Source organism: Rhea americana, unplaced genomic scaffold, assembly GCF_003343005.1.
Source record: "Rhea americana isolate MKP2758 unplaced genomic scaffold, rheAme1 scaffold_37, whole genome shotgun sequence".
Lineage (NCBI taxonomy): Eukaryota > Metazoa > Chordata > Aves > Rheiformes > Rheidae > Rhea > Rhea americana.
In genome coordinates this window covers 5,637,142-5,656,249 of record NW_028186501.1, presented here as the reverse complement: position 1 = coordinate 5,656,249, position 19,108 = coordinate 5,637,142, and the positions used below count along the sequence as shown (strand labels likewise).

The following is a 19,108-nucleotide window of genomic DNA, read 5'->3' as shown; positions in this document are numbered from 1 at the left end:
TGTTTGATGCAATTTTCTACGTGATAGAAAACTAAAAACTAAAGTTTTTTTTTTTTTTTTCTCCCTGCTCTATGTAGCCCTTGCGACTTCTGGGCGGCGCAATATTAATCTTCTGGCTGCCAGTCTACAGAGCTCTTGCCCAAACTAGAGACACGCCTGCACTGCACCAGCTGTATCAGATAAAACCCGTCGCCTTTCCTCAGCAGGCTTTATTGATATAACCATGCAAATGTTTCTACTCTGCCACCTCATCTTTGCTCCTTGCTTTGCTGCACTCTGTCATTTCCAGGTCACTTCCCTTGCCTTTGTCAGCACGTTTCGCATTGCTTCGTGTAGGCGCTGCCATCAGGAGCACCGTCATGCATACCAAATGCGTGTTTGGGACCGCAGCATGAAGTGGCCCATCCATTCGGGAGCGAGGTACAGCCACAGGGAAGAACAAACAAGACTTGGGGCAGCAGATCTTCTGGGGTTCAGTGCTGTGAAGCCATAAGGGCATCTCTTGCCATTCTCCTTGAGCCAAGGTGCTCATGTGGTTCCTCTACAGGTRGATGCCCCACTTTGGCTATTGCTTCATGCTCTGATTTGTCTTCAGTGGTGCCTGAACCAGCATATTTGAGCCATATACTTATCCCCACTGTGCATAATCGGTGAGTTGCGGAGCAATGTGTCAGTGATGCTGCAGCTGATTTGCCATCATTGGAATTACTCAGATGGATCAAAGCAAGTTTCTTTTTCTGAAAAGCATTGTCATTCACACAGAAATGAATTCAGGGAAACCCCATTTTATATTCAGAGTTAGACCAAGGGATCTGTGTGTGCACTGTGACTCCTGGTACCTGTTTGCAAAAGTCCTTATTTTGCCATGAATGTAGGAGTCAGTGTATATTTGGGAAGGCATGAATAGGAAGAGAAGGCCTTTGCTGTCATATTTCAATAAGGTCTACCAAAGAGCCTGGGTGCCACAGAGCCTACGAGTAAAGAGCTGCTGAAAATACTGCTTCCTCTCTGCTGGAAGCGTCAACGCAAAGAGTAAAAGATTGTTTCAGGTTTTCTGGCAGTAGCTGGACAKCTGTCCCTGGGGCAACACGGATGCAGCTCAGACTGCAGCGCCTGCCCCGAGGAAGATGGTGGAAGGTTGTGTGCTTGTCCAACAACTCGCAGCTGTGGTGGATTTCTGCTAGGTTGAGTCTGTTGACTGCCCACACATTACCTGTAGTGCAAACGAGCCCTATCTGTTTAACACCTCTTCCATAAAGGCACCCTGCTTAGGTGAATCCTGTTGCCTTTCTATCACGTGTTCTTCCTTCCACATTACAAAAGTATGTAAAGCAGAATATATTTGGGAGGGCTGGATTTGGTGTTAAAGTGGCASTTCCCTGTGTTTGGCAGGGCTTCGGCCAGCCTTGCAGCTGTGTGGATTGACAGGCCAAATGTGCAATTTGCATTTGAGCGTGCCTCTTGGCACAGCCGGGGGAAAGTACGGCGCAGATTGCCAGCCACGTGCTGTGATTTACGTGCATGTWTCTACATGCACTGGTTATGCGTTATTCTGCAAACCTGCTGCTTCTGTTGGCTACCCCCAAAAAGCACTAGTTTGTGTTTGCTGCCGTATGTGCTAGATGCTACTTGCTCCCAAGARTGTGGTTTGAAGTTTTGCCCTACTTCAACAAAACTGTGAAGTGATGCCAGAAGGGGCGTCCTCTTTCCCCAGTTGTGCGTCTCCTTGCACTYCCTTGCCTCAGATTGGTGGACTGGGTGGCTGGGTGAGCCAAGCCAGCAGGCTGATTCTGTGGGGAACACTGAATTTTGATAAGGGGCAGAGGAATCCCTGGGTGTTTTGGGGATTTTGCTTTGTTTTTTCCCTTTTGATGTGTTAATTTCCTGCTAGATCGGCAGACCTAGCAGATTCATCCCATTTGTCTCCCACTTGCTGTATCTATTGCAAGCGAAGCAACAGGCAGTGGCTGGGGAGAGCAGGATCTCTCCTTCCCACTGCTCATGGTCACATGAGTTTACATTTAACAGAAAACTGCTGCCTTACCTACTTATATTTTAACTTGGATGCATTTGCAAATAAAAGCTGTTGAGCTTTTGTATATYGGTGTTGGGTTCTGAGTTTTAAAATGCAGCCACAAGTAGTTGTTTGGCTTTAAAAAGAAAAAAAAAGGCTAACATTTTCTGTGCATGGAGTCATTAACTCATTGGCAAACACTTGTGCTAATTAGGGTGAGAACTGGATGACTGGATGCAAATACAGCCACTCTTCCAGGTACCTCAGTGCCCAAGCCTGAGAGTAGGTCCAAATGGTGGTGGTGATTCTTCCCAAAACACTTGACCCTAAAGGGAGTAACTACTCTGCCCAGCTTTGGCCACTCATCCTGTCCCCGGGCRTCCTTTGCTGCCAGCAAGGCAGACAGGTGCTTGCAGAGGTAAAGGAGCTGAAAGTACATTGAATTGCCTAAGCCCTCTCTAGTTAGTGTATTTTAAATCCAATTGGGGAGGATGGGTTGTACTATTCTGTTACTGTCATTTCACAGATTCATGATTGTGTCTTTTGCTGGTTTTATTTTTAATCCTCAGCTTATTGAGTGGTACACAAAACCTAGTCCAAGATTCTTGCTACTCAGGAGATCTCAAGGGATATATCAAAAATATTAAATTGGGCCCAGTTTTTCAACTTATTTCTCAGATCCCTGATTTGGGAGCCCAGAATACATGTGACAAAGCCAAGAGTCACAGATATCTGATGCCTCTGAGAAATRAGCACGTCTCAGAGCGTGTCTCCAAGATTGCCTTTCATCTTGCTTTTAAGAATAATCATGGTAACATGATAGTATTTGTTGTCAAAATATTGACTTCCTTATGGCAGCCTCTGTGCGAGTTTTGGTTCAGTAAAATACAGAACGATGTGAGCAAGCCCGTCTCTGCTCAMTGCGATGGTTAGGTTTACTTGGTTTTGAGCATATATTGGCTGTTGGATGTTAAAGCACATGTTTAAATGATTTACTGACCTGGGGCTTACATGCAGATGTGAATATTAAAATGAAAGTTCAGGCATCCAACCCAGACTGTGAAGTTGAGATATTTCTTTTTCAAAGCAGTCTTGGGGATTTAAGCAAACATTTTCCATTAAGATTAATGGAAGATACATGTMTTAATTCCTGTAGACTGCTTTGAAAACATCAATCATGTGCTATAGTACAAAGCCTTAAATACTTGGCTTCTTTGCATACCAGCCTGCGTGCTCAGCTCCACAGGCCTTGCAACATCTCCCAGTCGCTGCTTTGCAGCAGGACCGTAACTGTCCTTATCRCACTGGGTTGCCAGCCACTGCAATTTTATCTTTAGTTTCATAATACTTAAAACTTTATCTTAAAACCATAATTCCTAGTCCTGGATCACAATGGTACAGTTTCGGTTTCTGTTATTATTTCTGCTGAGTTTGTGCTGCGGGCGAGGAGAGGGATGGGCATTTACAGCCTCTCCATCTGCGAAAGGAACACGTGACGGCATTCACCATMAGCGCCCGGAATCTCAGAGGAAATATAAAATTGATAGACTTGCATGTATGTTTTTAGTTCTCGAGGCCTTAACGACAGCCTCCCGATCTGTGGGAAGCCCGCTTCGTTGCTGAGGCGCGTTCGGGGCTGGCAAAGCCRCACGCGCAGCCTATAATCTCCTGCCCATGCAGAAACTAGACACACACATCAGAAGGCTGGATTGACCCTGCTGTGTTTTAACGTGTGCCACAGTTAAGCTACCCTCCTCCCTGCCTCTCTGCAAAGTACTTAAAATTATTCCCAGTGCCTTGCTTTCCTTAATGCTGTACCTGTCTTTAATGGAGCCCCGGGGATCCCGTAGAGGCATAGCAAATGTAATTTTCATGTGCTATCTGTAGAACTGCTCTGTTTTTTTGGAGGCAAAACCATGTTTTCCTTCAACTCTGCCTTTTGTGCGTAGGCATCAGTGCTTGAGGCAGAGCGTTCCATTAAAGATTTATGCAAAGCAAGGGCTGTTCTCCAAGGCGGGAAGGTAAAGCTGTGCTCCAGACYGCTAATGCAGAGCCAAGCGGGAGCATTTTGTTAGGAGGCAGAAGGCAGCTCGGCTTGGCAGGGCTCGAGCTTTCCTCTGGGAGAGGGAAACTTGCACTGTCCTTTTCTTTGCCACCCGTAACTTTTATGGGATTTCATTTTGCACGAGAAAAAAAGAAACCACCTGCAAACAGGCCATACCAAGCAGGTGCTGGGAAGCAGCACAACAGATCCTCCCCCCCGCCCCCAAATGCAGATGCAAGGGGAGTTTTGCCTCTTCGTGCTGGGGTGGCAGTTGGCAACCCAACGTGCAGTGCACTCGTACACCAAGGTAAAGCTCAGCCAGGAGAAAACCACAGCCACGTGGGTTTTGTTCTCTGCCCTATCWTTGCTCTTTCATCAGACATGAGCAGGACACAGAAGTCAAGGTCAGCTTAGGTGTCCATCACTGAGATCGTATATTCAAGCCGTTGTAGTAACTTGTGGAAAATGTGACTCYTCTCTCTGCCTCATTCTCCAGTGCTTTTCTGGTAGAACATTTGGGAATCCAGGTTGTCAGTCAATCAAAGATGCTTATGAAAATCCAAAAGCACATTCAAAAGCACAGTGTGTTTAGCTTCRCTGTGCACCTGGCGGTCCCAGCAGCTGTGGAGCTGCTGGAGATCTGGCTGGTGAAAGAGCGCTTGGATTCACGTGGAACCACAGGCAAGAACTGTGCTGTTCCCATCCAYAGCAGGTTGTGTGGAGCCCAAAGAGCCTCTCTCTGACAGCACTAAATAGAAATTTAACAGCATATGGAGCTTCCCCTGGGCTTAGCAGTTGCACGCAGGAATTCACATGTACTTTTTTCAGTACAGCATCTTTACTATTGATGACAGGTGCAGCTCTTATTCTTTGCTTTGCAGGCAAAGTTTCTTCACGTAAAGTTGCACCCAAAGCTCCCAGGTGCTTGCCATCCGTAAGACACATGCATTTATGTATTACTAAGCTGTTTATTTGAATGTAAAGGCATGACAGGAAACAGGCTTTGTATTTGTGGAAATGTAATTATGTTGTGTAAACTAACTAGTAAAAATAATTTGGGAGCTGAAAACAGAACAGGATTTGAATACTTATTAAGCAAAATGGTGGTTGCTACATATGTTGGAATGAACACATCCAAGTCCTGTAAGATAGGCTGTAGATGTTGCACCATCATCCATATAGCTCTGGCAGCTGGGAGACCTCCTGTACACCCGGGGTAGGCAGCTTTGGCAAATGTGGTCCTGAATTCTCTCATTTGCTGGAACATCATGCAGCTTCAGAGAAAGGATAAAAGACTGGAAAAAGCTTGCCTATGCAGGCATTAAAGTTTCAGCGAATCTCCTGAAGATAGGATCTGCATGTTTCTTTGAAGTCATTCATGGATAGCCATGGAAATGCCAAAATCTCTTGGACTATCTCCCTCTGCCTGGCAGCTTCAGCTGGGATGAGAGGCCAAGCTGTTACCTGTTATGTGTGCAAGAGGGAAATGCTTCTGTAAGACCCTGGCGCTGTGGAGGATGGTGGGCAGCAAATGGGTTGGAGGGATGGATGGGGCAGTTTGATTTTTGAGCAGGAACATCAACCAGAGCATCTTAGCAGCAGGAGTCTGCAATAGCTTTGTTCTCCATGTTGGAGAACCTGAAGATAGGTATGCATTGCAACCCTTCCTTGCTATGTGAAGGTACTAGTATGTATAAGCTGTATGAAGTAGTTGCCATGCTTTTCGCAAAGGTGTAGGATCTCCAGACTCAGTGAGTTTCACTGATTCCAGCATGTACCTGAACTAATAGAGCAGACCTTGACTATCTCATCTGCACTTTGTTTTAAGCTAAGGACTAGTTACAAATTGGAAAGTCCAAATTCCAGTCCTGTTAACATCAGTCATCTGTGTGGAGGATGCCAAACACATGTGGGCATATTTTATCCACCTGGAGAAAYGCCCTCAGCAGATTTTTGCTCTGTGCTTGCCAAAGGCATGTAAAGTCAAGCTGATGGTTTCTGCAGGAGAATGTTTGAGTAACTTTGAAATACTCCAAGACAAGTCAACTTGGTTGCTATGAGTAAAGCAATAAAAGAAAATATTGCTCAGTGTCATAATACAAAGCAAGGAATTTGTTTTAGTTCTCGAGTGATGCAATATGAATCGAAAGAATTAGATCTATTTTTGTATTTTAATGTGGTCTCTGCTTTTGACAGAACAAGTGAAATACAACAGTTCAAAAYCACTCAGCTCACCTATTACCTCTTGAGCGATGAGCACAGGCAACCATCCACTTCCAGTCACTTTTAGCAACTTTGTGCAACGAGCACTGGGAACAGCTTGCTGATGCTATGGACAGTGTAGGGTCCAGAAGTAGGTTGGCAGTGATAAGCTGTTGTTTCCCAGCAGCTTTGGAGGACAGAGCATACTTGAAATAAATCTATTGGGTAGGGTTTCAAATTAGCCAGGGCTGTAAGCAACAGTTTATTGAGCTTATTTATGGTGTTGCACCTAGGAAATGAAATGGAGAAACGTCAAGTGCTTTCAACACAAGCCAGCRTAATTTAATGCCCCTTCCCCTTTGCTTGGTAGGTCTTTTTTTGGCTTCATGCCTGAGGCTTATTATTGTAATAAAACATAYTCACATTCTAGGTGGTAAATGGAATTCATTCGATAATTAAAACTACAAATAAAATAAATTCATTCATCTTTTTCATTCCCAGCATAGTTTACATTCTTAGCACTATATATGGTATAAAAATGTGCACCTTGGGCTTTTTACTTATTCATAGGGTAATGACCAAATCTATCTGTGAGAGTCTTGGGAATCTAAGCAGAAGCAAAACCACACAAAAGCTAGATCTGAGCCGTTCCCTTAAACAATGTTTCTGTACTCTGTCCTCCTGCATTTGGATTTTTGCCTGGTCTAAAGCCCATCTTCAGGATTTCAGACAGCTGATTAGGTCCTTCCACATAAAATGGTAACAAAGTTCTTCAGTTGAGTAACTGTCTGTCTGCCCTCCCACACAGGCACCTGAAGATGAGTTAATGTTGAAAAGAAAACAAATTGTTTAAATAATTTTAAAGCCTCAGATGTATCTTTCTGTGGTCTCGAAAGCTTCCGGTGGTTTTCGTGTATCAGTGTGAAAGTCAGATACATTCTTAGGGATGAAGTTTGCTTGATATATTAAAATTAGGGCTTTCAGTTTGCTAGAGTTATTTGTATTTGCACAAAGGATGTTCTCGATGCTTGTATTGCACGCTGAACTTGGCAAGCTGGGCACAGGTCACTTCAGCATATAGGAATGAATATYAGTCAGGTTTTGTCCTGAGTGTCAACAGCACTCCCATAAATTAACCTGGGGACAGCAGAAGAGCAACAAAAGGGATCTGGAATCTGTTTTGCAAGTTATACCTCTTTGTGTAGTCTTATTTAATAACGGTTCATTAGGCAGTCACATAATTGAGCGCGAGTAACACAATTAAGCACAGCAGTTYGTCTTTTCAGAGGAGTGGTTATCCTCGAAGGACGTGATCCTCCCCCTCTACTCAGCCGTGGTGAGGCCACGTCTGCAGTACTGTGTCTAATTCTGGGCTCCCCAGTACAAGAGAGACATGGAGCTACTGGAGAGAGTCCAGCGTAGGGCTGCAAAGATGATCCGAGGGCTGGAGCACCTGCCCTACGAGGAACAGCTGAGGAAGCTGGGACTGTTCAGGCTGGAGAGATGATGACTGGGGAGGGGGTCTTATTGATGTGTATAAGTATTTTAACGGAGGCTTTAAAGGGGAYGAGGCCAGACTCTTTTCAGTGGTGCCAAGCAACAGGACAAGAGGCAGCAGGCACAAACTGAAACACAGGCAGGTCTGTCTGAACGTGAGGAAAAGCTTCTTTCCTGTGAGAGTGACAGAGCACTGGAACAGGTTGCCCAGAGATGTTGCAGAGTCTCGTTCTCTGGAGATACTCAAAACTGTCCTGGACGTGATCCTGGGCAACATGCTCTAGGTGACCCTGCTTCAGCAGGGGTTTTGGACTAGATGATCTCCAGAGGGCCCTTACAACCTCAACCATTCTGTGATTCCCAGTATGAGGATAAACTTACAGGGAATTAAAAAAAATAAATAAAGACAACTTTGAAATAAATCCTGAAATGCAGCTAAAGGGATCTTGGATTAAACATTCTTGTGTGCTGCTTTACGAACAAGCAACTTCCTCCTTGATAGATTGTGTGCCCCGAGTGTGCATAACAAGGCAATTAAGAGAACGCACAGTCAATGGAATAATACTGTATTATCTTTTTGTTTCACATAAGTCCTGTATCTCCGTTCTGCTGCCAGTTTACTGTGAATTGCACCTTGTCATTAATAGGATTATTGATAACTCTGCCAAACAGAGCTTCTGCAAAATTTACTGTTTGCTGAAATGCTACCCTCATCATTAAAAAGTGTTACTAATATGCTTTAAACATAAATCTTCTGCGGTAATGCTCCAGGTTACAGCCATCACAGCAAGTAGAGCTCTGCAGCTTCCTAAAGCCAGAAAATCGGGGGACAGGCTCAAGCTCTTTTAACTTTTTCTTTTCTTTTCTTTCCCCCTTTCAAACCTGTCAAGTCTTAGAAGTGAATTTGCCCCTCCTTCTAGGGCAAATTCGGTGGTGAATTCTCTCCCTGAACAAATCAGCTTCTGCCTTGATCAAATGCCCACCAGTCAATCCACCTCTTTCCTGCTTTCATCCTCACATCCTGCTTGCCTGGAGGCAGCAGTTGGAGTGGACTCCAGGGATTTGGCTCAAGATGTGACTTCAAGCCTAGCTGAAGTGTGCAGCAGTGTAATGATGCTTACACCTGATGAGTGCTCTGACCCAAGCTGTGGCTGCAGCCACGGGGCGTCTGTAGTTGGCTGGAGGAAGGCACAGGCTGAAGGAGGCCACAAAGTGCTGCGTTGGCCCACAGCCTTCCAGCAAGGCTGTGAGCAGCAACTGGCACTTCAGATGGCTATTYCCTTGACGTGGCCTGGGAGGGACGTGCGCAGGGGACTGGCTTGTCTGGGGCTTTGGGCAGAAGAGCCTGAATTGTAGCTGGAACTTCCTCAAAACCACTTTGTTTTGCTGAGTAGCATCACTTCTCTTAAGGCTGGGCTCAGTTTCAGCCAGCTGCTTCCTAGCCATTCGTTGTCCTCCCAGATACAGKGCATCGTCTTGGTGGTGTAGTATGACTGCATAGAGGAAAGGGCAAGCAGCACTGTCTTGGCTGCCTGTTGCTGGCTTCTCAAATCCTTCTTGCACATCCCATCACGTTGTGGTGCCTGGAGATGTTAAATGGGGGCAGAGCAGGTGATCTGAGAGAGGGGTGTGATCGTGGCAGTGCCATCGCTCCTATTTATTTGGTAGAACCAYGTCACTGTGTTATTCTGGGCAGCTTTGCATCTGCCAGGCAACATTATTATTGACAGCACTGAAAGCTGCTGAGGGGTCTGTAGGAATGAAAATAGACGTCTCTACCATGTGTGCTGAGACCCAGAGATCATCCGTCACTGCTTTTTCAGTCCAGTGTCCCGCTGAATGCAGACTGCTGTGTCGGGAGTATTGGGTTTGGTTCGATGCTCTCTGGTGTGCCCAATCTCTATGTGRTGTTCTCTAGTGCTCGCTCTAGCTCAGATTTATATAAACAAAGGATTTTAATCGTATCTGGGAGACATTGTTCATTATTATGTTATATTATAGCCATGTGGTATCTTTTTGGAGTTGTAACAAGGCATGTACAGACTTGCATCAGTACCATTCTGATATTTCAGCGTAGTAACCAAATTCACACAGAATAACAACAGTGCAGAGCAATTCTCTRGGATTTTCATTAATAATGTGGAGATGTTCTGATGTATTTGAAGTCCCAGACTGTGAGGAGTTAGAGCAGTGGCCCTTTCTCTAACTCATGTAAAGCAGTGATTTGAGACAGCCTGCCCAATCATTAAAAGATGATCATTCTTCTAAGCAGCAATTTGTGAGACTGTAATTTTAAAATTACATTGTGTTTTGCTAGGACTTGGCAGAACTTCCTCTGGGCCTAAACTCTTAAAATAGTAGCCCAAGAAAGCTCATTCCTGGTGCAATTAAAAACAAAAATGAAAGGAAGAACACTTTGCAAGGAACTAAGTTGTTTGTTTGCAAGTTTTGTAAGCGAGTGCCTTCTGAAATTCTTGCTTTGAAGGCATATTCCCACGCTGACTCACATCCAGGGTTCCCAGAGAAGAGCCGGGCTGGCTTTTTAGAGGTCGATACTTGTTGGCTGCTAGAGAGACTTTCAGAGATGTTGCCATTGCCCAGCAGCAGCGTCTCAGAGAAGGGTTACCGGCATGCCCTAGGATAAATCGATTCAGAAGGTAAGTGCTTCCTCTTTGTTGCTTTAATTTTCTTCTCCCTGATTCCGCTGTGCAGGTGTGATTACAGCACATGCTGGGCTGGGGTTACCATCCTTCGCCTGGGTGACAAGGACAAATATTTTTGCCTTCGGAGAGACTGAAGGTTTCTCTACTATGTGTCAGTGCTGTCTGGCGAGTACATAATTTCTTGTCACCTGTGACAAACACAGCATTAGAAATAAGCCCGCTACGGGTTAAGAGTCTGTATCTTGCAGTTATGTGGCTGTTACGCTACTAAACGTCATTTTAACTTACAGAGTCTAACTCTGGCCTTATTTCTCAATGCTTCAATTTGTAAGCACGCTGTTTTGTTACTGCTGCTCATGGAGAGCATAACTCAGCGTGAGCAAAGACACCCATCTAAAATCATAATGTATGATGACATTAAGTCCCATTAGTTAAGGGCTGGACTGGTTACAAATGATGGGAAAATGCACACTCCGTTACTGCATCTGTCTCTTCTCTGTGTGTGTTTAATTTTGGGAGCAAAGGGTGGGGAATTAAGAGACACCTCTCTGACACATTTGCTGCGGTTTTGAGCCAGTGCAGATCTAGGAGAACAACTGTGTTTTAATCAGCTTYGTGAGTCATCAGAAAAAATGCCAGCTCAGGTTTGATTGCTACGTTCTCGTTGCTGCTGATGCGTTAGACGTGGAGTAGAAAGAGCAYGACGAGGTATTTAGCTGCAAGACTGAGCTCAAGATGCTGACAGTTTGAAAAAGCTTGGGTTTGACTTGCATGCCAAACAAATTTACGGTAGGAAGAACAAGTCTGCCACACAATGATGTCATTTTTGTGGAGTCGCTTTACAGATAGTGCCCACAGCTGAGCAGAAGGCTGGGTCTGAATACAAAGACCTCRCTGGGGTGCTGACAAGCCTCCGTTTGGAAGAGGGCCAACACTAATGTGATGGYGAAATGCATGCAGATAGTGAAGCTACTCATCCGCTAAAATTCCTGCCTGAACTTACTTGCAAATCAAAAGTGTCATTGAGCTGCCTTGAGAAGGTGAAATTTATCCAAGATTTGCAGATGCGAGAGGAGAAAAATGATGATATTCTGGAGCGTATGGAAACACGGTGCTAGAGCAAAACCTCTCGTTATCTGAGGGTAGCTCTGAACTTGCAAGCTCCTGGCCACTTTTGTAGAAATGGGCATTGAATAATGACAGACTGAGTTCCCAAATAACCTTTTGACTTGAGCTTTTCACCAACCGTGATGCGTCAGTGGACTGGAATGAAGAGCTATTGTAATATAGAAAGAATATTTATAAAGTGGAGGATTTGGAAATTTCTGAATTGAGTTCCTGCTGAGAAGTGACTCAGCTAGTAAAATGGGCTGTAGTTCTGGAAAATGTTGGTGCGTCCATATGTAAGAGGGAATTTTTTCTCTCCAGGTAATTATGTGGTGTCCATCTAAATATTTAATATGTTGACATAGAAGTTATAAACAAGATAACAATTATATATTTATGAATGACAGGCATATTTAAAAACTCCCTGACAATGAAGTAGTATATTAGTCATTAGTCTGATAAAAGTGCCGTAATAGGATAAATAACATAATTTCCCACAAATTTCTGGATTTGGCCAAAATGAAAGATTTTACAGAAACGATCACAAAACAGAATGAGATAATCTTGGCTAATATCTTCCTTTTCAACAAAACAGATTCTAATAATAAAATCGTGCGTTTGAGTGCTTATCCCAGTGAGAGGCTTTCAGTAATCAGTTCCCTTTCATACCGCGTAATAGTCTGCAGCAATACTGCCAAGCCGTTCGGTGCAACAGGGGAGGGAGAGTTTGTGCTCGGGTTGCTCGGAAGATCCCAGCACAGAGCTGGCCAAAGCTCCTCTGCTCTTACATCGGCTACTGGGGCAAATATTTAAATTGCAGAATGGAAGTGAATTGGAGTATCGTYGGAGAAGGGGAGATACCTTCACAGGTATCTTTATTCAAAAGAGAGCTCAAACAAGGCGCTGATTGCTGCAGGGTGGGAAATCAGATATGGTGAACTGCAAAGGAGAAACATCACGTGAAAACGCAAGCATGAGTCCTGCATTTTCCCGAAAGGTCTCCCACACTAGACTGGAGAGGGACTCTCAGCCCTGCTGAGGGACGGGGCRGTGGCCGGCGCGGTGGCCCTGCTGCAGACCTGCCAAGCACTGCGTTTGGTGTTCAAAGGATACCCAAATGGCTGTTGTTCCCTTGTGCTCAGTCGCTGCAGCAGCTCTGCAATTTAATCTGCTACAATTCTTTGAGGAACTTACTTAAATGCCTACAGCTCTGTCTAAAACTGAATTACATCCTATCCTGTCCTTGTAACATAGCTTTGCAATTTTAGAGCTGTTTCAGGTGTTTTTTTTCACTGACCATTAAAGAGTACCCAATTCCACCATATCRTTTTAAAGTAGGAGTATTTCCTTTTTTATTCATTGGATATTTTGAGAGGAGTCCTTGAAATCCCCCCRACAGCTTGTTTCTCCGAGTCCCAGGCGCATCTGCTGAAAACGGTGTAAATGTCATAAGAAGCGATTTCACTGCACAGGCTGCCCAAAACAGACACATTGATGTTATTTAGCCTTCAGCTGCCAAGCTGAACGTTAGGAGGATTGTGTTTTCACATGCAAAGAAGCTATTGGCTTTACAGATAGCCATATTTTCATAAGCTGCATTTGGCTGTCACACCTTCTCCCGTAGTCCCTTGATATGCAAACAAGTCTCATAGTTATATATGCTCATGCCCTATAAACTGGTGTCCCTGAAGAGTTGCTGATTATCCTACCATTAACTTTTACTCTCCTCCATCTCCCTTGAGGAGGTAACAAGTCGTTTCCCTCATCATGGGTTTCCAGCTGGTTACCTCTCCAGCTCCTTTCTAAATGGGTTCTCTCGGTCGTTCTGCATGTCATCAAGGAAACATCGACTGTGAAATTTCAGAGCTGTCTAAAAGCGTAGCAGGGACTCCTAACAGGGAACTTCAGACGTTTGAAACGGAGGGAAAGCATCCTGGATCTTAAAGTACCAAACTAGAAAACAGAATAACCCCACACAAAGTCCAAAACGTAATGCCACGGTGCCCTGGGAGAAGGGGAATCGCTGCTTGCCGATGACATTTCAACTCCTCGGTTGTGTAAGTGCTATTGAAGATTTTGCTGGAGGCTTGTGTGACCTTCCAGGCCATTCTTATATTTTCAGATCTAATTAGTACTGTTCACAAAAATGTTCAAACCTGTGTCTTCGTGGCATTTTATGTGGCGTTGAACGCTGTTCTTYATTACGTCCCTCATTTCCGCAGCCTCTTTCCTTTATGCAGTTGCGATCCTTTCGTAATCAGATTCCCGTGCACTGCACACATCGCTGCTGCGGCTGAGGGCTTTCCAGCAAAGGGAGTCTGCATCCGTCCTGGGTCCGTTCTTCTGCAGACCTCTGCTACGGCAAACGCGTGTATGAGTGCCACCCGCGTGGCGTTTGCAAAGACTGGGTGCCCAGTGCGTTTGGCACTGGGAATGGAGAAGGCCCGTCTGTGCAGACTTTAGACAGCTATTGATGTCTTAGAATTTAAATAATAATAGAGATTAGTGCAAAAACAGCCTTTGGGGCCCATCTTAGCACATAGGCCTACTTGTTTTGTATCCATTTCAGAACATGCTTTTAGTATTGCCTTAAATTGAGCATAAACCCATGTTTGCTCACTCCTGTCAATATTGTTTGTTTGAAGCAGGCAGCTGGCTCAGCTCCTTTAGAATTATTCAAATTGAAATGACTATTTAGCTGAATACGTGTTTCAAGACAAGTAGCACATTTCTGCTTTGGGTATTAGCACTTCTAGAAAATTTGCAAATACCAGAGACTGAATTTTTAAAGGCAACATGTACAGTTGCTGTAAATATTTATATGAGTAATTGTTGGTATCTGGGGATCAGAGCTGAATCCCCTTAGTCACATGAAATGGAAGTGCGATTTGGGAGTAGTCACACTGATTTCGAGGGTTGTTTGAGTTTGAGGCCACTGAAGAGAAATAAGATTGTCAGAATTTGGCCCCAGTTATGTGGGAGTGCCAGACCTAATTTGAGCATGTGATTCAGCTAATTTCCCTTGCTGGTACGCAGAAAGTCAATGATTTTCTTCAGTTGCATGTGTAAATCCATGTGCTTGAGAGATTACAGGTGGCATTAGACTTTGCCTTTTGCAAATCCTATATGTATTTGCATATCTGTATGTGCATAATTTTATCAGAAATTCTCCTACAGTGTTTAAAGTTGTGTTGTGTCTCTGTGCAGGTCTGGAGTCTTAGAAGATTAAGACATTTAGCCACAGGGTAACTACTCCAGTATTTATTCAAATTTTGTATCAAGTAGTTGGTTTTATTATTTGAATAGTACAACATTGGATATTGCTACTTTAAAAAAAATCATAATTGTTTGAGAAATAAGCAAAATGAATGAATATAATATTTCATGTGGGCTTTATACATAGACAGAGCATTCCTGTACTGGATGTCCTGCTTAAAGAGTTAAGGAGTGCGTGTATGTAGCCATCCAGGCTATCTATAAACCAAGCAAGTCGTTACCCTGTAGCTTTGGATGGATGCAGAAAAACTGAGAGTGGTTGGGGCTTCTCAAAACACCAGAATAATGAGTTAAAAACAGCCTGGATCACATATCTCACTGATCCATAGGATTTGTACCCTTGACACCGTCTTTCAAGGAGCCCTTCCAAAAAGTATGGAATGAATGTAGATTATGTGGGAAATGTCTCGGTGGCGTGCTCACACAGCTCGAACCAGCGCAGGCTCCCACTGCTGASCAGACCCGTCCTTTAGGAAAGTTGGCTTTGTCACTCGTATTTCAACTACTGATGACTTAGGAGGTCAGCAAGTGCAGTGCAGAATTTAGCTTATCCTGTGTATGTCTTGGACCAAAGTCACCCCTGGCTTTTACACTACCGAAGTCAGTGGAGCGATGCCAGGGAAGGACTCGTCCCCCTTGTATTTCAAGTCAGCGGCTTGTTTTTCACCAAGGTCCTGAGCTTGGACCTCGGAAGGCTTGTGCTTGCTAGTTCCYGAAGATTATAACTTTCATACGGACACTGAGAATAACTGACATTATTTTGGATAGATGTTCGATCTCCTGCTGCTTCTCCCGGAGCCAGAACGTCCCGTCGCCGGGGCTCTGACGGGAGGCGCAGAGCCGACGCCTGCAGCCCCGTTCAGTGCCAGACCCGTCGCAGCGATCGCTCGCGTGGCTCACCGAGTCCATTCCCGCTAATGAGCGACCGGTGGGCTCGGCAGCTCCCGCGGGCCCCCTCGCCCGCTGGGGGGGGGGGGGCGAAAGCGGTGGGGAGCCCGGGACGCCCGCCTCTGCCGAGCAGCCTCCCCCGGGACCCGCGGACGGGAGGGTGTTGGAGCTTGGGCTGCGGCTGAGATTTCCCGTTTCTGACGCGAGGGGGTTGTTAGCCAGCTGCAGCCTCGTTGCGTTGCTTTGACTGCCAGCAGAGTCTCTTCCATACGCTTAATCCAGCCAGAGAAAATCTGTCAGCRGAAGACTCTTCGGCTGGCCAAAAGCGCGTTGGACTTGCGTGGGCTGAGCGCGTTGCAGAGCAAATGCGATCCAGCGCGGGGGCGGCTGCAGAGGACGCCGCGGGCCTGGCGGCGGGGTGGCGGGCCCGGCAGCGGGCGCAGGTGGCGGGCCGGCAGGGGAAATCCAGGAGCTGGCGAGCTCGTTCCTTCTAGGGAGATGCGCCCGTGTGCCGGCTGTACTGCACGAGCGCCTGCCCGTTCGTCCGGAGCCCTCTGGGCGCGCTGGGATGGAATAACCCAAACCCGCAGCTGGGCGCAGAGCCCRGTGCAGGCTGCGCTGCCGCCGCTCCCCGGTGGGAAGCGGAGGCCAGCACGCTCGCTCTTGCTCCCTCAGCCCCTTGCACAGCTCTTGAGAAGGCGCAAATAGGAAGGGGATGGTGAGTGCTGTAAATCCAGGGCTCTGTCGGTCTGTCCTGCCGGCGGGGAGCTGCACGCCGAAACGCAGAGGGGCTCGCTGCAAAGGAGGCCTCGCAGGGGMGCGTGAGTCTGAGGGATGTCCTCAGACCATGGCAATTAAGGGTAAAAATCTATATGACGTTCATGTTAATCAGAGAGCTGAACTCTTCTCAAATACAGTGTAATTAATGGTAGTGATAAGCTGACACCGATAACTGGCAGAGCTTACGCTGCTCTTCAGACTGTGCTGATGTTTTCCAAGATAAAGATTAGACCCTCTTCCCTTAAATATTTTAGTGCATCTGGAAAAAATGCCCAAAGCCAAATAGAATGTCTTGTCCYGCCCGAACTAGAGCAGTGATAGACAGTTATTTGAATTTCTGTATTTACATGTTGGGGGGGAGCAGTCAGTGTGTGCATATGYTTATATAAAAGTACGTGTGCCTATATGAGTGCATGTATATAATACCAAAATATATCATTATGCATTCATATATGCAYGTGGGATCTGTCTGCATTTGTTTGTGTGAATATAAAAATATGATTTATAGGTTTTTAAACCTCCCTGCCAGACTCCAGGAGACCAATTTATAAATGCACGCTAAGATTTTTGACTACGAGACAGGTAGCAGTAGGTACTAATAAATGAAAGAAGTGTGAATGAAATGTTGTGACATGCACCTCTCTGAACAGCCTGCGGAGCGCAGGCAGAGTCATCAAACCGAGCTGAGAGCAATCAGCAGGGACTGATAAAACTGCTCGTGTAATTATTTGTTTGATATACAGCTTTCCTTCTTCCTTCTGCATAAATAGCAAATTGCTTTGCTTAGTGTGGGAGGGGGGTTTTTTATTCCTGTCAGGGCCTGTTCTCACTGAGATGTCATGAGAGTAGGACTTAGGTCTGCATTTTTGCTTTATTTATGGGCTTTCCATGGTAATTCTTGCAGCATCCGGAGGAGACGGCATCCATTTGGACGGGGAGAGGCGTCCTGGCTCGTGCAATGCCGACGGCGTTGCAGGGGCCTGACTCTGCCTTGCTGCTTTTAARCCCCTCTTAAGTCCCCTTGAGAGGAAGGGGAGTGACGGCAGTAGCAGTATCATATCCCTGGATTTGGATATCAAATAAAATTCCCGCATCAGCTTTCTTATTTCTAAGTGTGATTTTGATGATGTTGCAGGTCAGACTGCCCTACGAAACCGCCCGACTCTTCAGATTCACAGCGGTTTGTTAGCATTAAATAACTTCCTCTCCTCGCCACCTCTTCTATCGAAGCAAGAAAATCAAAGTTTTGACTGATTTCCAGGCAGTCACAGTGGTGGCTCTTCAGAGACAACTAAATGAGCCAGAAGGCTCCTGTTGATGTCAGAGGTTTCTGGGAACACTGCCTGTTTGGTTTTGTTCCGGGATTTCCCTCTTTATTTGTGCCTGGTACAGCTCTGACTTTGCTCAGGGTGAATTTTACGATTCACTCTCGTTTCTCTTACTCTATTTACATTCTATTTATCCACATCTTAAAGCAATAAAATAAAATAAAATAAAATAAGTTCCCATCCACCAGAATAGTCTTTGTGCTGTCTGAGGGTTTTACCAGGAACTCAGGAACCAGCGGGAGGCGGAAGGGGCTGACGGCAGGGCAGAGCAGAAAATGCATTTACTAGCCTAACGTAAGAGAGAAAAATCCAAACTGCTGCATTTAGCATACATTTGCATGCTGTCAAGAGCATCTGGAGTATGTTTGCAGGGTTTTCCTTATAATGTTTTTAAAAAGCTGATAATGGTGAGGCACAAATATGCCACAGGCCCTGTACTTCACGTGCACGTGCCAGTGCTAGGAAAATGAGTCGTACCAGCTTGAGCTCGTGATTCGGAGACGCTGGAGGCTGCGTTCGGTCTTGTGCCAGGATTAATCCCAACTCACTCTCTTACGGCAAAGAGAAATACTTCAGACATACTTCAGATATGCACCAATTGAAGGAGGAAGGAGAAATTGTTCCAAAACCAAGGAGAAACTTTTACATCTAGCGTAGTTTTATGTGGGATTGTTTCTGAGTGATTACAGTATGTGGTTTCAATTCTTTCTGATTCTAAGCAATGATGGCATTTTAAGATAAATAACGTGTTCACTGCTCTGCTTGTTATTGAAGGGCTTTTATTATTGCTGATGTTACATGAAAAAGAAAGTTATTAAAAAAATGTGGCACTAACAAATTGAAGCCCCCGGGGAACTGTTGCCTGAATGGGATTTTGATTGGAGTTCAATTTAATGGGCCATAAATCTTCTTCTCTCTTCTGATTTACATTCTACTTCAGACCAGTCCACCAAATTCATGATAATCAGGTTTTCATTTTTCTCTATTGAACAAAATACTCAGACATGAGCATAAACAGGAATATTCCTTCAGCAAGGTGACCTTGTTCTTGCAAGCTCTATAGCAGTAATTGATTTAATGCCTCCTCCTTACCTATAAATTGGGCCTCTTTCTGAAGCATGTCCATYGGATTTCTAGGTAATTGGTTGGAGTAGTTGTTTTTTCGCTGTAGTATTTTGATTGCAAGATACTTGTCGTAAACCTCTAGTACAGCAGCAGCTGTGATCGTTCTCACTGTCACGACAGAACAAATTCAGCTGGTAGATACACATCCGCCTCTCTGTGTGGCTGACTTTGAACGCAGTTATGT

At 45.2% G+C, this 19,108-nt stretch overlaps 1 protein-coding gene across 1 annotated transcript in view; it reads left to right on the top strand.

The window, feature by feature from the left end:
• The window catches only part of RASGEF1C (RasGEF domain family member 1C), an 81,957-nt gene that overhangs the window by 17,844 nt on the left and 45,005 nt on the right, over window positions 1-19,108 (top strand). The gene's annotated exons all lie outside the window — the stretch shown is intronic.